This window comes from Lissotriton vulgaris, chromosome 3_1, assembly GCF_964263255.1.
Source record: "Lissotriton vulgaris chromosome 3_1, aLisVul1.2, whole genome shotgun sequence".
NCBI classification, from domain to species: Eukaryota; Metazoa; Chordata; class Amphibia; order Caudata; family Salamandridae; genus Lissotriton; species Lissotriton vulgaris.
The window spans coordinates 308,591,226-308,611,295 of record NC_141689.1 but is presented as its reverse complement, the minus strand read 5'-3'; the positions used below and the strand labels follow the sequence as shown (position 1 = coordinate 308,611,295).

General features: G+C 47.0%; 1 protein-coding gene across 1 annotated transcript in view; it reads right to left on the bottom strand.

Annotated features, from left to right (window-relative positions):
• Window positions 1-20,070, bottom strand: part of TARS1 (threonyl-tRNA synthetase 1) — a 201,354-nt gene that overhangs the window by 148,673 nt on the left and 32,611 nt on the right. The window lies entirely within an intron of this gene.

The following is a 20,070-nucleotide window of genomic DNA, read 5'->3' as shown; positions in this document are numbered from 1 at the left end:
ACCACACGATGCTTTGTATGGCACTAACATTCCTATATGATGTCCCCAGGCTCCTACTTTGCAGGGATATGTACACGACTCCTGAACAAAGTTTTTCTCCTTTATTTGAGTTAGCACCCCACTTAATGTTTTATGCACACTTTATCAGTAAATGTGGAACCACTATCCAACAACTTGAGATCAATTCATTCAATACTATTGTAATGTTTTCCCCGGCACGCCCACTGTTTGTGTGTTTTGCAACGGTTGTTTGTAAACTAAAGCTAATTTATTACTTGATGCATTGGATACTATGTGTTTCATTGTTTGACATGTCTCTTAACTCAAATGCCAATAAACAGATAAAAAAAAAAACTACTCAACTGGTGCTTGTAAAATACGCCTACCCCGATGTACCTAACCTAGGTCTAGTAAGAGGAAAGAAGTAAGTAATGTTTAGCATAGGTTTTGTTTTTGCCAAGAATCTACCAAAGGTTTCCCTAGGTTCTTATCAGCTCCATACCTTTTAGAATGAAGGAGGTCTGGGATCTCTGTCTCGGTACTCCCAACACCCCGCAAGGGGAGCCGGAAACACAGGAGCTGGATTCACGGCATAGAAGTGCAGCTTCCTGACCAGTGAATCAGCTGGAGAGTCGGCTTCCTTCGGCACTTGCTGTAGCGAGCTGCGTCAGGCAAGTAGTTCTTCAAACCATATTTATACCTTGAAGGTGTTTAGGAATGCCATAGTTGACGTAAAGTCAGGCATATGAATGTCATGAATGAACCCCTGGGGAATAGTTGTTCATTGTAAAACTAACTGAGTTCTTGGAGAAATTAATATTCAAGCAAGGGGAAGACCCTAACGGCTTAAGCTGGTTTTCCAAGAAATCGTTGTGACGTTTGGTGAACGGATGAAAGCAGCCATGCCTGTATTTGGGCTGCATGAGCTATGCCTACATAAGGGCAACGTGAATTGTACCTATATAAGGCATGAATCAGGAAAATTCAATCAAAGCCCAAAACGCCACACAACAGAGCGGGCTGCTGCTCAACTTGGCTTAAAGTAAAGGACAAAAGTACGAGCGGCCAGTGTCGATTGAGTTCCATCCCTTTTTTTTTTTAAACAGAGCATGGGGGGGGGGGGGGGCAAGCTACAGGAGGGAAGGCTGGAGACGGACTGGGGTGCAAACTCCAGGAGGGAAGGCTGGAGACGGACTGCATATATGCACTTTGAGTGCATGTCCAAAGGTTTTTGTAAAAAAAAATATGTGCAAGAGGCTGTTTCCAGCGGGAGGACACTGCCCAAAAATAGGAAGCTGTACTAGGTCCATGCTCTACGGCAGGGACCGACACCATAAGCACCTGGAGGAAGCAGGAAGGAACAGTAGGTGCTGCCCAATCAGAAGCAAGGAAACGAGAGTGACAACCAATGAGGAGTTATGGTAAGTAATGGGTGGGCTGCAAGGCCATTTTAAAGCTTTTCCTTGTTAACAATAGATCTTGCTGACGGTGCATGCACGCTGTTCAGGTGAAACAATCAAGATCTGATTTGTCTGAATGGAAAAGAAAGCAAGGTTTTACATATATGCGTACCCTAGATTTCCTACAAATAACTGTTAATAATTTTTCCTGAGCAACAAATCATTCAGTAGTTTGGAGCAGAAAAGTTCACCACAGCAGAGGTTTTGCTTAACTAAAGCAGTAAAGTGCTGTGAAACAGGCATCACTGGAAAAATTCACCGCTATGCGGGTTACTGCAGGTAGTAAATTAAGACAGTGTGAGTTGATTGATTGCAGTAAATATATTCTCTTACAATACTTTGACTTTATCAAGAATGTACCCGCATCATCGGTCTAACATTAAGAGTTTACAAATATTTTTTTCATTTTCGAATTCTCCCTGTAAACTCTGTTCAAGCTTAATACTCTAATATCAATGTAGAATTGTCTAGTCTTTCATTGAAAAGAGTGGTGTTTTAAAGATTCCTCCATTTTTTCTACAGTTCGTTCAGGCACTAAAGAGAGGCGGACTAGAAAAACCAATATTTATTTTTCTCATGCATGATAAGAGATTAAAGGGCAAATGTGGGCCAGCAACCACTCTTCTGGCTGCCACGACACACTGAGCAGTGCAGACAGGCAGGTAAACCACAGCAGCATTTTGCAATGCTAGTATTCAGAGAAACTGCATCATCTAGAAAGTATACCCACACACTCAATTTTCCTATTTGGATTATTCTTTTTAAAGTAGCCACAAATGTTGAAGAAAGTCAGATCCGTCACTTGGCCTCTCACAAAAAACGCCCCAACTACATTATGGAAATTACTCCTAGCGAATTTACAGAAGAACAAGTAAAACAATAGAAGCAATGAACGGAAATTCTGAGTAGTTCGAGATGCAGCCGCCAGGCACCTCTTCACATTCAGAGCAAAATGTAAATTGTAAATTGATACTTGTATAGCGCACTACTCACCCGCAAGGGTCTCAAGGCGCTTTTTGAATACCGCTGTGGAACCCGTCCTGGCTTTCCCTGTCCACTCCTGGGCACCCCCAGGGTGGAGGCCAGGCATCCTTAGCGTTGTGGGGGCCGTTGTGGAGATCAAGCAAGCTATTGCCCAGAGTTGCAGAGTGGGACTCCATGATTGGAATAGGCACCGAGGCGAGAATTATCAGGTCCGTGGAATTTTGAGCCCAAGACCCGCCGAGGCGGGGAATTGAACCCTGGTCCCGGGCTAGACCTCTGCATCAGCGTCTGCCGCTCTAACCATTGAGCCACACATTGAGCACCGCACAATCACTACAGTGAGACAACTCTGGAACCACCAACAATACCTCTATGCAGCAAAGTTCATTCCCAGCAGAGGAAGTGGTCTTCTTGACTGGCTAGGGTGACATTCGGTGGAGGAAACCGTAGGTTTCACTACACGGGTCACTCTGGGCTTCGTGCTCTGAGGCATACCAGCTTTCTCTTGCTGAGCCTCACGCAAGGAAAACATTGGGCTTCTCTTCCTGGATACAATCCCTCTATAATGCATATGCCACACATGTACTACACACCTATATGCCCTCAACATGCACATGGAATGTCAGTGCCTGGTTAGGCTTTCACATTATTGAGGAACTCAACACGAGTAGAGTTAGTACATGGCATAGTGATGCAAGAAAAAGGTCTGGTCACACAACAAACTTCAAAAACATGGCATGCTGCTACTATTGCTTAATGTGATAAACACAGGACAGGGACAATAGTCCAACATCTACAATAACAGCAGACGTGGTGCATCAATCTAGCTAACAGGCCAGGTCCTGGACCTAGCATTACCAGGGACAAACCTAGAACCCTTCATCCATGCTAGGTTAGCTTAGTACATATTTCATATGCAGCAGGGCACTCAGGACAGGTGTGCATGCCCTTTTACAAGCACAACATGTGTCTTGTGATATGTGGTGTGTTACGACATGAGCTCTTGCCCAACTGAAGCAGTCTATAGACGAGATCTAAAAGGACATTAACCACTTCTATAGTCCAATGTTAGCTTTTGCAGAGGGTTTCCTACAAAACTTCCCTTACTGAGTTAGAAAATACTTACATTTGTAAAGTTCTTGCATTTTGTTACAATTTTTTCAGAGAGGTTTTCGAATTGCCTGCCCCATTATAGGGCGGTAACAAAGTAATTACTGAAATTATGATACTAACTATTGTAATAATGCAGCAACAGCCATTTGAGCCTGCCAATTTGCGTTCTTACAGCTATTTCCAGGCACTTCTCAATGAAAGACATGGACATTTTACAATGACTTCAAAGTCCTCCTGGTCTATCATTAGAGCTCAGAAGGGTTCAGTAGAAGACAAACCAGTACTCAAAACACTCTTGAAAAAAAAGGAAATAAACGGTCTTTATGAGAAAGTAGATTATAAATTGGGGTGGTTGTGCGACCTCACCAACTAGTAATGTCACTAATCCGTATCAGGTCCAGTTAGACTGCTCTAATTCAAACCTTAGCTCGGTTCTGAGTAGGTGTGGCACAAAGCAGTCAGGCTTAACTCAAAGGAACAAGTGTAAAGCATTTATTAGTACCAAAAGCTAATAAGTCAAAAACACAATACAATAAAAAGCCCACGCCAATTTACAATAATAGCATACAGTTTACCGAGCAAATAGACTCCAAAACGACAAACATCAGGGGAAACCAAGGTAGGATTATTAGGAGTTTTAGAGTTTTCTAGCTCTAAAAAGTACAAAGCATCAACTGCGAATATCTGGTTGCGCTAGATGGGGTCAAGGCAAATCATGATGGAGCGCGGGGTGGCAACAGGGCGAGGTTTATCCTGGTGAAAAGTTTTCCTTCAGACAATCTTTTTTAAGGAGGAATTTCCTAGTCGACTTGCTAGATCAGACGGAGAGTTCGACGACGGCAGGGTGCTTTTGGGATTGGTCCTCGTGAAATCCTTTACGTTGCGACTTGGAAATATTTCTTGAAGTCAACCTGCTTTCAGCGGGGCAAACCAGCAAGTTGAATCTGGCCGGTGATGAAACGACAGAGGCTACATACAGTTCGGCTATGGTCCCATGTGTTTTTTTTTAAGTGTCCTCTTTTACAACCTTGGGAGGGGGGAAGATTACACTCTAGCACCAGCCAAGAGTCTCTAGCACCAGCCAAGAAAGTCCAGGATTTTTTGGCCACCCCTTGGAAACAGTTTTACAGAAGCTGCAGGCCCAGGGCAAATTCAGATGTAACTGGTCAGCTGGGCTCTTTTTTGTTACAAACGTATTGCAGCGTTTGGGTTCCTGGAGCTGAACAGGGGGCTAGCCAACTAGCCCTTGGACTCCACTCTTTGAGGCTGGGCTCAAGTAGGACAGATGAAGCACCTATTGTTTCTCTCCACAGGTAAAACAGAAGGCTCATTCCTTCTTCTGAAGTCAAGTTTTTCCTTCTGCAGGGTTAGTATTGTTCCGAAGATGGTAGCAGGGGTGCCACTTTTATACCTGGCACTAGCTTGCTGGTGGGGGAGACTCCCTGTCCAACAGGAACAAAACTCCAATGGGAAACCCACCCACTCTTGAATCACTTCCTGGCGATCTGGCACTAACAAATCCCACAGTGCCTCTCTCTGCTCAAATCCAAGATGTCAGAACCTTCCTTCCCTGTGTCAGAGCAGGGAGCAGCCCATAAGGTGTGTCTAGAAAAATGAGCAACTCCTCACGCAAAACCAGTTCAGGAACAGGTTTTCCCTCCACTGGGCTTGGCGCTACTCTGGCAACTTAGACAATGGCAGGGTTGGTTTACATTTACTCGTAACAAGGGCAGCCGCTTTGAAGATTGTACCGTTTGGTTGCCACATCCCCCAGGTCCTCTCTACAGAAAGCCACACCTCCTCCCAGCCAAAACTCCTTTGTTCAATTTCCTGAGATCAATTTACACTCCCCAGCAGGCTGGAAGGTGACAGTTGGCAAGTAGCCAAAAAAGGTTCGTATAGGCTTTAGGCAGGAAAATACCAACTTTCAAAAAGGGGCAATTTCAAAATAGTAAATTTACCATCAGATTGTAGTTTAAATTCATATTAATTTGAATCCTTGTATCTTCAGTCTAGCTACTTCCAGAACCAAAGTTATGAATTATAAGGTGTTACAATGTTATCCAGTGCTTTTCTATGGGACAGCCAATCCTGTCACAGTGAAAAATTACTTTGGAGCTTTCTCACTACCAGGACATGTACAACTTAAGAACACATCTCATACTTTCTAAATATCTGCACCCTGCTATATGGGAACTTCTGGATTACCTTAGGGCTGTCTTTCAGTATTAAAAAAGAAGGTTTAAACTGGGCTAAAGGAGTATTGTACCAGGTCAAATAGGCATGTTTAAAACGGATATGCTAGGTTGCAGTGGCAGTCCTAGAGTCATGTTTTCACTTTGCCACTGTAACAGTAGCACAATTAGTGCTGCAGGTCAACTAGTGACATTTAACTCACAGGCCCTTGGTACACAGAGTACCATATACTAGGGTATATATGTAAGACAAATATGCAAACCACGTATCAGCCAATTGTACAAATATTTTAGGGGTTAGAGCAGATACAATGGGCACTGGACATTAGTGCCTCAGTGTTCAGAGTCAGTAGGCCAGCACCAAATCCAGCAAAGGTGGTCTCAAAAAGGGCATTTCCTCAGTCTTTCTTGATGATAATTTGCATCAGACGTCAAACTCTTCCTTCGGTTCAAACTCATACCTTCATAACAGCATAAAAGGCACACTATGGCTGTGCATGTGCCTTTTCAGCCTACACGTTCTTCCCAGAATGAGGCATGCAAAAAGGCTCTATTCTGGCAGTATTTAATATCTACACAGGAATCCCTACTCCTCAGCCCCTTCCTCCTCTAGGGACCCTCCTGACCAGATTTACCCTAAAACGCCCTTTCATTGCCTCGATCCCATCTGCCACACACAACACCTATCACCCGCCATTCACCACCGGTTCCTCTCTCCTCCCTAACAGAGACTTATCAAGACCGCACTGCTTCATGCACTAACCCTAACCTCCTCAATGCCACCTTGATCCCCGTAGCTCAAGGACACAACCCCTACCTGGATCTTCCCATACAACCCATATCCAACTACTAAAAACCAGATTGTCCCGCTCGTCTTGATGAGATCTCGTGTCACCTGTGTCTTCTCACAAAAGAACTCAGAGACCTGTAGGCCATTATTACTGAACATCTCCCCTTACTCAGAACACTCAGCACACCAAACCTTATTGACAATTCCCGTCCCTGTCTCACAAAGTCTTACCAACAGCTTAAATATTCAAGGGGGAGAGGAGGCATTTGGGAGGGGTGAAGTTTTTAAGGATTATCTGTCAGCAATGAAATCCTTAATCTACTTGTTTATTATTCCCCCCCCCCCCCCCCCCCCCCTCATGGCTCTGACAAGTCCCTACAGGGTCAAATCCAAACTATCCATGCTAGCCCTGACAGAGAACCCGTTTACAATCCCACATCGATAAATACCAAAAACCTCAAGCGAGTTAACATCCTCCGGACCCCAGCTCCCGAATTGACCGACCGACTGAAATGCGTACTTCTCACTTGCTGTTCAGCTAGTAAACACGTAACCGATATCTAATATCTCATCCTGACCAATGAATTGGATATCATTATCCTCACAGAAACCTGGCTAAATTACTCTTCCTCCCCTACCCTTCACCTTCTAGTCCCACCTACTTATGACATGATTTGTATGGACAGATCATTGAAACAGGATGGAGGAAAAGCCTGTATACACAGGAACACACACTCTATCTCGCAATCAGAACCCCCCACTTCTATCTCCTGCGAATACCTATGCATCACTATATCATGCAAAGCCTGCCCAGTCTACAAACAACATACATTCTACCACCCCCGGGAGACAATCTTCCTTTCATTGAGCACTTAATGGAAATCATCTCTTCCAATGCCACCCTCTAGTGTCCCAAATCTTCCTGGGAGACTTTAACCTACACTGGTCTAACCCTAATGATCCCATAGTGAATTGTCTCAAATCCTTCCTTTTGGATCATGAACTGGCAATTCTGTGGTAGCTCAACTCACAACAAGGGTGAAATTCTTGATCTCATAATAGCCCAAGATAACCCCATCACACTGGACTCCATTACCCCATGCGATTGGTCCGACCACTACTACATCCTCTTCTTCATCAACAGGAAGGTGTCGGTAAAGGGGGTGCAGCCCATGAAAACGAATCAATGGAAAAAGAACCTCCGAAATATAAACAATGAAGAACTAGCTACCCGTTTCAAAAATGCCTTGCCTTCACAAGCAGACTTGAAGGATGTACAAATCCTCACAGATTTTTATAATTCCTCTATCTCTAGTGTCATGGATGCTATAGCGCCTTTGCAGCATAAAAATGCCTCCCACAAAATTTCCAAACCTTGGTTCAACTCCAACCTAAACGTGGAACGCCGTAAGATGAGGGCAGCTGAAAGATCTTGGAGATCCATACCTTCCATAAAACATTTAAACCTTCTCAGAGCTATCAAGAAGTCTTACAAACAAGTCAAGACAGCAAAATCCGACTTCTTCAGATCCCAACTCAATCAAGCTAACAACCTCCCTAAGAAACTATATAGAACTCATTAAACAACAATCGGTCAAAGCACCCAACCGCCCTGACCTTGGTGACAGCTCTCCTACATGTGACTATTTAGCCGCCTTCATCTCCTAGAAAACGAATAGCATCAATTAAGACATTGAATCAAAGAGGGCTCTTCTCCCAATCTATAAAACCACAGTCCCACCTACCAACTAAGAGCCACTCATCCTCCCTAATTTAAGCCTCAAAAAAGGGCGTCCTGGCACACCTTTACTCACCTCAGTGAAAGTGACATTTACAACACTCTCCGTGCAATCAATCCGTCTAACCACTTCAGTGACCCTCTTCCACCTTCAAGGAAATAAAAGCTTCCATCCGTACCTTATGGTCCAAGATTATCAATGCTTCACTGGTGCAAAGCACGATTCCCGACTGTCTAAAAGCAGCACAGGTCTCCCCTATTCTAAAAACCAAATGCAGACAGTTCTGATCTGAACAACTTCCGTCCCATTTCCAACATCCCCCCTAGGGCAAAACTTCTTGAAAAATGTGTGCTAATTCAACTCTGCTCACACATAAAAAAATACCAACTGTTGGATCATCATCAATCTGGCTTCAGGAGAGGGCACAGCAGCGAATCGGCACTCATGCACATCATGAATGACGTCTTAAAATTCCTTGACCATAATAAATCCTGCTTATTGATCATCCTCAACTTATCTTCTGCCTTTGACACTGTGAACCATATCAAACTACTATCTACTCTGGAACACAGGATGGGCTTTTCCGGGTTGGTATAGAAGTGGTTCACTTCTCTCCTTCAAAACAGATCCCAAAGAATAAAGATGAATCAATCTCTTTCCCAGCCCCGTACAGTAACTAAGGGGGTTCCACAGGGGTCTGCCCTATCACCCATACTTTTCAGTTTATTCTTGGAACCGTTAGCAAATGCCTTCAACTCCGTAATCATTCTTTTTCATATGTATGCGGACAACACCCAACTATATGAAAATCACCTCCCCAGAAGACTTCTCACGCAACTCAATCCTGATGAATACTTAAAACTGGCTCACGGACAACTACCTCATGCTCAACACATCCAAAACCGAATTCCTTATCATCGCTCCCCCTAATCACATTCCCAAGACTCACCATTGGATGACACATCACACAGCCTTCAACTGTTCCCCCACATCATTGAGGTCAGCTAAATCGCTCGGATTCACGCTAGACTTGCACTTGAATATGAAGAATCATATCAGCAATGCAACCAAGGGAGCTAATCATCATTTGAGTATACTAAGGAATCTCAAACCATTCCTTCCACAGAAAGACTTCAAACTGGCGGTACAAGCTATAGTTTTGCCAAGACTAGACTATGGTAGTTCCATGCTATGTGGTCTCCCCAAACTGAGCCTGTCCCCTCTAAGGGCTTCCCTTAATGCAGCAACTAGACTGATTACTGGGACAAAAAGAGAAGAACACATTTCCCCAACCTTAAAATCCCTAAAAACTGCCTGTATGACGGACAAAGCCTTTCACTACAAGACCCTCATCTACCTGGCTCAAATACTTGAACTATCAGTGAGTTGAGAGTAACTCGAAGTGCAAGTACCATGCTCCTGAAACCACAGATCTTCCACAAAAAGAGATCGAGGAACAGAGCATTCTCTGGCATTGCCCCAAAGATTTGGTTCTCTCTTCCAACGGAAATCCGTACAATCAGGGGAGGGAGGGGGGGGGGGGGGGGGGGGGGCGGGGTCACGCAAGGATAGGCCAACCCCTTTCCTGGCGCCCTCTTTGCTGCTGCCCCCTCCATCACTGTCGGTCGTGCAGGCTGCCTTGCCAGCCTCAGGCCCTATATTCCCTTAGGCCCCCCCCCCCCCTCACTCCCCCACGACACCGGACGCGAGGCCCGCAATTTCTGCTCGAGGATACGGTAAGCGGACCACCATTGCCTCCCCCTGGGCCCCGTCCTTGGGCAAAACCCGAGTCGACAGGGCTCTGTGGCTCTGTCCACGGGGAGGCACGAGGTCCGGGTCGCGGTGGTCATGTGAGCTTGTCGTGTGAGGTTTGGGTGGCAGCACGAGGCGGGAGCTTGTAGGTAGATTGTTTTATGCCCAGTAATTTATGCCATCAGGTATGGGGCTATTTGGTCTGGTTCGCGCCGCGTCCGCCAATAGGCTTATTTAAAGCTGGGCAGCGTTAATCAAAAGACGCACCCTCCTCTTATCTTCGATGGCCGGGTAGCACGAATAATGGGCAGTGAAGGAGCCATAATATGCGATTATCACAAGGGGTCTCGGCACACTGCATGAAGTTGATGGCGGCCGTACAGTAGGGTGGGTACCCGCAGACACAACGTGGTAATTAATAAACGTGTTTCCTTCGCGGCCCGGGAGTTTCTCGTGGTAGGGGGCCTCTTACAGCATTGTCGTAAGGCGAAGCTATAGTCCGCCGCGGTCTCCATCTCTGCCCCGGTGCAAGCTGGACTCCGCGAGCACTTGTCTGCCTGCGGTGGCGCCTCTGCCTACGGACTTTAGGCGCAGGCGGCTGCGGGGGGTGCGAGACTCTGACCTGTTCTAGCTGACTGCGAGGGCGTGCTTGCAGCTTCTGGAGTCAAGCCTGTGAGCGCCCGGCCTTAATTTTGCTTGTAATTTAAATGGCAGGCTCGATGTTGCTCCTGTGAGTATCAGCAGGCTCTGCCAGCTTCCAGTGAGCACAGACTCTGCCGTCCCCGGACCCTGTCTCCGGCCTTTGTTCGCACTGGCTAAAAGGGCCGCGCTAAAAGTCCGACTACACCTTCCACCCCTGCCAGATGGCGGTCTGTTACCCGCCAGACAGGCCTCGTGATTAGGGGGGTTCTGCTTGCTGTCTGCTGCGGTGTTGGGCGCTCCACTCGGCGGCGGATGCGGGACGGTCCCTGGCCGCAGAGCACTAATGGACTATGCGGTGCTCCGATGCTCAGGGTGTCGGGAGGCCAGACAGTTGGCCGCGGGCCGTCCTCATAAATTTGTGGGGATAGGCAAGGGCCGGCTCCCCCACTCCCCCCACATGCTCGCATGTCGGTCCACACTCGTTGCGCAGACTGCCTGCGGGGGTCTTTGTGGATAGGGTGGGGGCTCGGGCTTGGTTGCCGGCGGCGTGGGCGTGTACGAAGGGTGTCCCTAGATGGGACTCGAGCTCGCAAATGCTCGGCAGGATGAGGCTCGGGGTCCAACCCCCGGCATCTACACGTGAACTCCTAACACCCCTTCATCCGGGATTTTGTTCCCGGCAGTTACTGAAAGGGAACGGACCTGTTTGTTTCACTCGCATTCAATGGTTACATTTAAATTAAGACTTCATTGGCCTCTCCGTCATGGGGTCCCGCCGTTTAGCAATTTTGCGGTAGTCTTTAGGGTCGTAATACCCATTAAAGGGTCACGTAGATGATACCGGGGACTGCCTGCATTTACTGATATGCCCAATTGGCGACGATGATATGCGTTATGTGTGGCTGGTTTTAGCGGTTAGCTAGCGCGGCCGACCTCAGTGCTGCCAACATGGTTCGAGCCTCTTAATGCAGGCAAACGGCTAAAATATCCCGGAATGGCTTGCGAAGGTACGCCACGCAGGCTTGCTCGCCATGCCGGTCGGCACAAGATGGCTCACAGCGCCCTCTTCTTGGGTGCGTGCAGAGGGGGGTGTCGGTTAACGCCATACTCCCCAGCCTATCATTTCGCTCGCGGGTTGGTGGGTCGCAATAGAGTGTTTAGTGTACCGGGCCGGTTAAGCGCGTGGTGCAATTGAAGCGCGTGGTGTAATTGATGAGTGGGGAGCACATGGGTTTAGGAGCCAGGCAGACCAGGGTTCGTTTCCCAGACTGGCGACGAGTATAATTGGGTGACATCAATTATTGTCCTTCCACCATGGGGCCCCCGCCTTTGGCAATTTTTCGCCGGGGGTTTAGAGTGGTGATACTATTGAATATTCACGGAGATCATGCCCGATCAGGTAGGATGTGGCCTAATGGAGGGCGCTGGACCTCGAACCCGGAAGAGCCCGGTTCGAGTCTCGGGAGTGTCGCTCGCACATCCTGTGATTCTGGCAAATTCAATTGTCCTCCCCGAGCCGAGGAAAGGGAATCAGTGGTGATATGTAAGGCGCTCTGTTACCCAAGTATGTTAGGTTCTACAAATGGTATCCGGGGGGGGAGGGGTGTTGGCCAGTTGGGGCCCGAACTTTGCCTCGCCACACCGGACGGGGGGGAGACGGTTACATAGACCGCGCTGAGTCGGCTTGGGATGCAACCACAGCTCGACACCCCACGCATAATTAAATTAGATGTATGCAGGCTGCACTCGGGGTGCGGGGGCTGTCCCCTCCCGACAAACAGAAACATTTGGGGACAAGTAGACGCGAGGCGGGGTAGGAGCGAGAGAGCTGGCCCGGCCATGCGGGCAATAAAATGCCAGCTTTTGCGTGCAATAAAGATGCCAGCTTTAATAAGTGTTGGCAACAGGACAGATAACATTGAGGTTCGACATTTGTATTCTCAGCGGAAGCAAGTAATTAAGTCATAGACCCTTAAAAAAACTCCAACATTGCGGGAGAAGCTCCGGGACTCATCTTGGCAGTGCGGTGCCTCGCCAGCCCGGCAGACCAGGGTTTACCCTGGGGCTGCTAGGAAGCCAGTTACAGAAGGTTAGTTAAAAGGGACTCCTTGTGTTTTATGAGCGGCACTGCTAGGTCAAAGCATCCCAAATTAATATGGGGCACTCATCCTCTTTTCCTTTGGGCCACAGAAAGGGATTTACACAGAGTCACACAAATTGTAAAGCGATCGTAAAATATTTTGCAGGTTACACGTAGACAGCCAATTCGCATTAGAGAACGCAGTCATTCCGGCGCTCCATCATGTGGGAACCCATATTCTCTGACAATATAAGTCGTCAGATTGAATATTTCGAACGTATTTCTTTAAAGGTATTTAAGACATTCATCCAGCCAAAACAACTGCTATGCGTCGCTTCTTCAGTAGTGCATCGGTGGGTGAAGTAACACTTTCTCGACTGGTGGCCAGAAGGAGGGCAGGTGTGCTGTATAAGAAGTGTTTCCATCTTTGAACAGGTGCATTAAATCCAGCCTTTTACAGACAATCTCCTTTCGGGATACTGCTTTGGTCTGCCTTTCGTTCGTGAGAGAACTAGTTACATCAAAGCAACCTTTTAGATGTCATTGGTTGAAAGAAACTTAATGTTACGTGGATTTCTAGCTCCATGAAGGAGGTTTCTTAGCCCTTTGGCAAGAAAACTGATGTTTAATGTCCCCATCTCAGTAGTACTCATGTACAGGTCTCTGAGAAACGACGGCTGTTATATATGGTTGGCTTAGGCCTCACACCAGGCACGATTGTGATGGGCCACTGGGGGGCCTTCCGCCAGGAAGCAGCGTTCGCGGGCGGCCCGCGCTTGTTGGGCGCTGCGAAATCCATTTATGTGCAATTCACCGCATAGCTTTGCCGCGCCTATGTTGTACGAGAAGTGATCTGCGCTCACCCCGCCAGTACGGCCTTTTGGGGTTCGCCTCTGGCAGTCCCATGCGCCTACAAGGAATATATATTTACCCTGACGCGTCAGAGCGATTCACGCGCTTGCTGCTCTGGACGGGCCGGATGGACGGCGTATAATATCGTTACAGAAACCCGAACTCCCTCTGACGATGTCGTCATATCAGGAGTATGAGGTCGGCCTACGAGGACACCCCGGGGACAATGCATGCCATCCCCCCTTCCCCATCACAGACTTCAATTCTCTGCTCGTTCATGTGAGCCCAGAGTGATGTCCCCTTTCCCAGATAGAGCGGACCACACCGGAAGTCGACAAACACCATACACATGAAGACAGAATTAAATAACACCCAATCGCGTATTTACCAACTAAAAGCAATTATCAATAGATATCTAAAATGTGCCTTTCATGATGTTGGGGGCGCATGCTGTTCCTGGTCTTTAGTGACTGGTCCCGACGATCCACTGGATGGGCACTTAAAATCTACAAAAGAGCACTTTTATAGAATAAGAATTGGCGAGGCCCTTAACTGGAAAGAGAAGAAAGAAAAGAAACTCCACCCCAAGAAGTCTAGAAAGTATCTCAGGGACTCACCTGACGTCGTCACAAGTACGTGTAAAAGACACAAAAATACTCATCTCTAGGCCGGCATGAGGCAGACCAGACAATGAGGAACATCATTGGCCTACTAAGACCATCTGTGGCTGGCCATAGACAGGGAATGATGGGTCGAGCAAGGATGCGCTGACTAGCAATAGGGCAGGAAGTGATGTCATGGAACTTGCTTTTACCTATCTAGTGAGGAGATCATGTATATTTAAAACAAGTTTTAAGAGCTCAGTTGGGGTCAACATGAGGCCAGGCTTCAGCGACAACCTCAAAGGACGCTGCACAGAGTGACCACAGCCACTAAGAGTCGGCGAAAGGGAGCTCTCAACTTTGTACATTAGATGGGGGTTTTCTCATTTCATAACTTTTAGAACCTGTTTTTCCTTTGTGGGACACCCACAATACCAAAAGACTCCGACCCTATGTTGGAGGCATACCCCCCGTCTCCCATTAGTTTTGGAACTGTAACACACTATTCTGGTGCACACCTTGCACCAGTCCAAACAACACTTAGGCTGATGGTTGTAAGTCAGCCGTAAGGACCGGCTATCCTAGAGGTAGCATGGACAGAGCAGTCAGAGTGAAAGACCCTAGAGGGCGTGTAAAGCCAGCTGTTTGACCATATGTAACGCTTTGAATACCAAATGAAAGGACACCACACAGGTTATATAAAATATAGATGCATTTAATTTATCACTACCCTCGGAACTCTGCATGAGGCGGAGGTGCAAGCACATAACAAGACACGCAGGCCCTGGGGGCCAAGCAAACAATATATTAAGAAGTGGTCTAAGTACCAAGTCACGAAGAAAGGGAAGGCCTAGGGCCTAGGGAATGGCTGGGACTTCCCTGATCTAACAATATAAGAAGTAGGTAGCCCACAGTAGGTGAGTTCAATGCCTTATACACATGCGGGTTCCAATGCAATGTCAAACGGGAACTTAGAAGTTAGAAGATTTTAGGTCACTTAGATTTGATCACAGCGGGTTACAGATAAAATTTTGCAAGCGCAACTTTGCAACGGTGTCGGTGTACATATCTGTCTCACTTAAACGTATTCAGAGCGCGCTAAGGTTCGTACCAGGAGGAATGTAGCCCCTACACAGACTCTGGGGCCCTCGAATGATCCAGTCCCAACAATTTTAGAAGTGCTCGTAAATTAGTTGATATTGTAACATTATCAGTATGAAGGACAGCCACTTGCTACAGTTTAAGGCCTTATTTAAAGATTAGTAAGGCAATATACATATAAGCCATCCCTATAGCCAAAGTTCACCTGAACTCTATTATAGCTGGACCAAAGACTTTGCGCCGTCTTATATTACTGGTCGCTTGATTGTTTATTGGTATTTTATCTGTACATGACTGCTATCCTATTATTCTATTGACTATTATATTGTACCCAATAGTCTGGTTAGTCACCCTCCTGCTGCCCCTACCCCCGGTTTCTGTGATGCGCTATGATATCTGCAAAGATCTTGTTCGCGCTATATAAAACTTCGAATAAATAAATACCATAGGTAAAGTGGCATGAACAGGCGACAAGAAACAATTTAATTTTCCGTGGGATTTATAGGTCCCCAGAATGTATCCAGGTGACGTGAACTGTAACACCGTGACAGAGCCGCTGGGACTGATAAGTGGTCCTTGGTTAGGGGCTTCTTAGTTACAAAGACTAGGAATATTAATTCGTTCCAAATTAGAGAGGGAGGCTACACGATGTCAACTTATGCAGCACAAATCTGATTTTTCACAGGAGGAGCATAAGAAGAGGTAAAACAGTTTCTCGTCTTTAGTTCACTGCTTATGCTGCCTTAGGAATAAGGCAATTTTCACTCGTGCAGGTTATGCCTTTGGGCCCCCGGGCCGGTTATCTTACAGTAAGTGGCTCGGCCGGGTCTCCCTAACATAAAGTTATTTAGGCACCTGTATTGTAGCTGAACCTCTTTGCATTGATAGGGCCATAGGTCGATTTGCTCGTCTCACAGTTCTGGCTTGCATGTCACATAGATCTGGCAGGTACTAGTGAACCGGATCTGCTGCAAGTAAAGAATGAACAAACTAACGATGCATTGTGGGGGGCAGTGTGAGCATCAGCAAGATTGACAAGGCTGTCTCTCAGCTGGCATGCAGCCCATTCACCAGAGTCGGCTCAACTACAACACATACATGCAAAATCATTTTTGAACCCCGTGCAGGTATCTAACACCAAGTGAGTAACGCATAGGTAAACAAATACACCTGGCCCTGTAACACTGAGTGGGGATGGCATGGCCTCTGGTGGTCAGAGATAACTCCGAGACCCTTATGGCACGGGGCGAGATCCCATGAGGCGATGGTAATTGCCCGCAAGCGCGCAAACGCAGCCAAGCGTAAATTCACGGAGATGCGGGGTTGGTTTCCATGAGGCACGGCCTCCTCCATGTGAAATCCTTTGCCAAGCTACGGGCTGCTGGGGATCCGACAGGGTACACTGTGGCAATATTCTTACCAGACTGGGGGAAGCTCTGGAAACAGCGGGGGCAAATAGACGAGAACTAGGGAGATAGTGATAAGGGAGGACTAAGGCTAGGTAGTGGGGGCTCTGGGCGCAGCGGGTGCCACGCCCAGGGCTGTGGAAAAGGTACAAGGCGACCCCCCCCCCCATGCAGGACAGGCGCAGAAACAGGACCTGAAGCCCCAGTGCAAAATGCACAGCGCTGAGTCATACATAAGCCGAGAGGCCCTTCTTGGGGACTTGGTTCAACGGCACCCCGTTAGTCCTTAGGGCGGTTGTAAGCCTGAGCAACCGGGGGTTTGCTAATAACGCCCCGCCTGGCTGGGCAAGGTGTGAGTTGACTCTCCCTTGTCTGGAGGGTGGGGCAGGTGGACGATAGGTCCACCGGTGGGAGGCTGGTGCCTCCCAGGTTCGACACCTGGCTAGGGCCATTGGTGTCCGCTTCCTTGGCTCAACTTCAGGCACCCTGCAACAAGGGGTTGCGGGGTATAGGGGGGTCACCTGTCAGTTAACCCGCTCTGTTATTTGTATCACAAATAAACCTGCAACTTTTTATTCCCAACATGCTTGTCTGTGTATCATTTGGGTGGTGAGGGTTGTGGGACGAGGTGTACCGATGCAACTACTACGAGGGAGGCCCGAGGTCCCTGCAGGGGACCCCAAAGGAGGGCAATCCCCGTAGTAGGGCGCAGGGAACCGAGGCCAGCTCAGGGGAGGGAGGGGGGGCGGGGTCACGCAAGGATAGGCCAACCCCTTTCCTGGGACGGTTATAGGGGAGCTCCTCCCTCCTGGCGCCCTCTTTGCTGCTGCCCTCTCCATCACTGTCGGTCGTGCAGGCTGCCTTGCCAGCCTCAGGCCCTATATTTCCCTTAGGCCCCCCCCTCACTCCCCCACGACACCGGACGCGAGGCCCGCAATTTCTGCTCCCCTCCCTACCGCTCACCCGCTGAAAGGGGGGAAGTGGGGAGGAGGGAAAATTAATGATGTATTTATGTTTTCTAGGTTGCAGGAGGAGATACAAGGCGACCCCCCCCCCCATGCAGGACAGGCGCAGGAACAGGACCTGAAGCCCCAGTGCAAAATGCACAGCGCTGAGTCATACATAAGCCGAGGGGCCCTTCTTGGGGACTTGGTTCAACGGCACCCCGTTAGTCCTTAGGGCGGTTGTAAGCCTGAGCAACCGGGGGTTTGCTAATAACGCCCCGCCTGGCTGGGCAAGGTGTGAGTTGACTCTCCCTTGTCTGGAAGGTGGGGCAGGTGGACGATAGGTCCACCGGTGGGAGACTGGTGACTCCCAGGTTCGACACCTGGCTAGGGCCACTGGTGTCCGCTTCCTTGGCTCAACTTCAGGCGCCCTGCAACAAGGGGTTGCGGGGTATAGGGGGGTCGCCTGTCAGTTAACCCGCTCTGTTATTTGTATCACAAATAAACCTGCAACTTTTTATTCCCAACATGCTTGTCTGTGTATCATTTGGGTGGTGAGGGTTGTGGGACGAGGTGTACCGATGCAACTACTAAGGAAGTGCAAACAAATTCTAATGCTCAAGTTCCTGCCTGAATAGGCCTTGACGACTTAACTCCATTACTGCCCTCTATTCGTTCTTCTTGATAACTTTGTTCATGATTATATACCTGGGAATAAGATTAGTAGCCTGCTTTGTACATACATATGTTTGAATGTTCCTCACCCATTGCTGTATCTGCCCTACCCTTATGTGAAGAGTTCTGACACCTACAGGAATCTTGCACGCGTCTTGCACAATTATGTAACAAACCAATGTTTGCTTCCCAATACTGTATACGTAGGCTGTGGGGTTTTAGGTTTAAACCTATAATAACTGATAAAACCCCACTGAAAGAAAAATAGCCCTCCCCGGTGAAAACATATAAACACTGAAAAAACACCTGGACAACCACAAACTAAATGCCATTCAAAGAAAGGAAAAAGAGAGTGAAAGAGTCATTTTTTCTTCCTGAAGGGGTCAATACAATGTAACTTTGTTATACAAGCTAGCAGAAAGAAAGACTGGGTAACAATATTCTGCTTGAGTTTTGTTCTTTAGGGATGCCACTAAAGTATTGTTTCTTCTTCCTTTTACTTTTTCAGTTTTGTGGCCTTTGGTCTAAAGATGCAGGGTTTAGCTTAATGTTTTAGGTCTAGTTTAATTATTTTATAAACTATAGAGAATCAGGAAATATCAAACTCATTTTTGATATTTTGGCTGCATTTGATTCTTTCACTGATAGGTAAAATGGCTGGTTTTATAAACATCTTTCCTAATATGTGTCATCACATTTACCCACAGAATGGGTAAAAACCCTTAATACATCACTAGACTCACTAGAAACCATAGTTTGTAGTGAGTCAGTATTGATAGTAGGTGAATTGCCAACACCTCAGGCTTTAAACATTCAATGCAAGGTATAGTGACAAGTATATATATCACCAAGCATCTGGGATAGTGGTGAAAACATGACACCAGACTTTTGGAAAACATGGAACGCAGTGTCACTTGTAATGCTCTGCAAAAAAGGTTCTTTCCAAGTTCATCAAAGATTGGAGTGATATTGTTTGTATTTGCAGTGATTCAGCTACGTATATAAAAAAGTTGTGTGATGACCTGTCAAAATTGATACCCGAGCTGAAGTGATTCCCTGAAGTAGATCCTTGCCACTTGTTAAATGGTATGCTGAAAGCATCATTACAATCTTAAGAGTTAATGAGGGATGCTATTGACTTTTTAGTCCATTCTGGTGCACTGTTTTCTTATGCACAGGAACTAAAACGCAAATATTTATCATTTCAAGCTTTTATGTGGCATCAAAGAAAGAGTCATCCCAACTGTGTCCCCTAGCTGATGGTTCTCAGCCCAATGGGCTATGAATGCTGAGAGGGCCTTTTCACAGAAGTTTACATGGGAAGGAAAGAGCGAGCGCACATGACCCAAAGACTCAATGAAGAAGTATTGTATGGTGTACTACAATAAGATTAATTTGCAAAAATCTATTTGGACCTCATGTACACTATAAGTACACTGTCTATATACCATGTTCTTTCAGTGCAGAAAGCAATCAATAATAAAAGTAAAACGTTCCATAAACACCGGAAAAACACTTTTTCTGTTGTTTTTAGTGGTGTGAAAATGTGTAACCACTGATAAGAACTGTTTTTTAAGATTTTGAAAACACTGAAAAAACCCAACCAGAATTTACCAAAAATAGAAACAGAAAACAGGAAAGCCTATGTATACGGTTTATTCCCAATATTGTATCTATTACCTAAAAGTGTAAAGCGCTCTGATACCCGTAAGGGTCATGTTCGCACTATACAAAA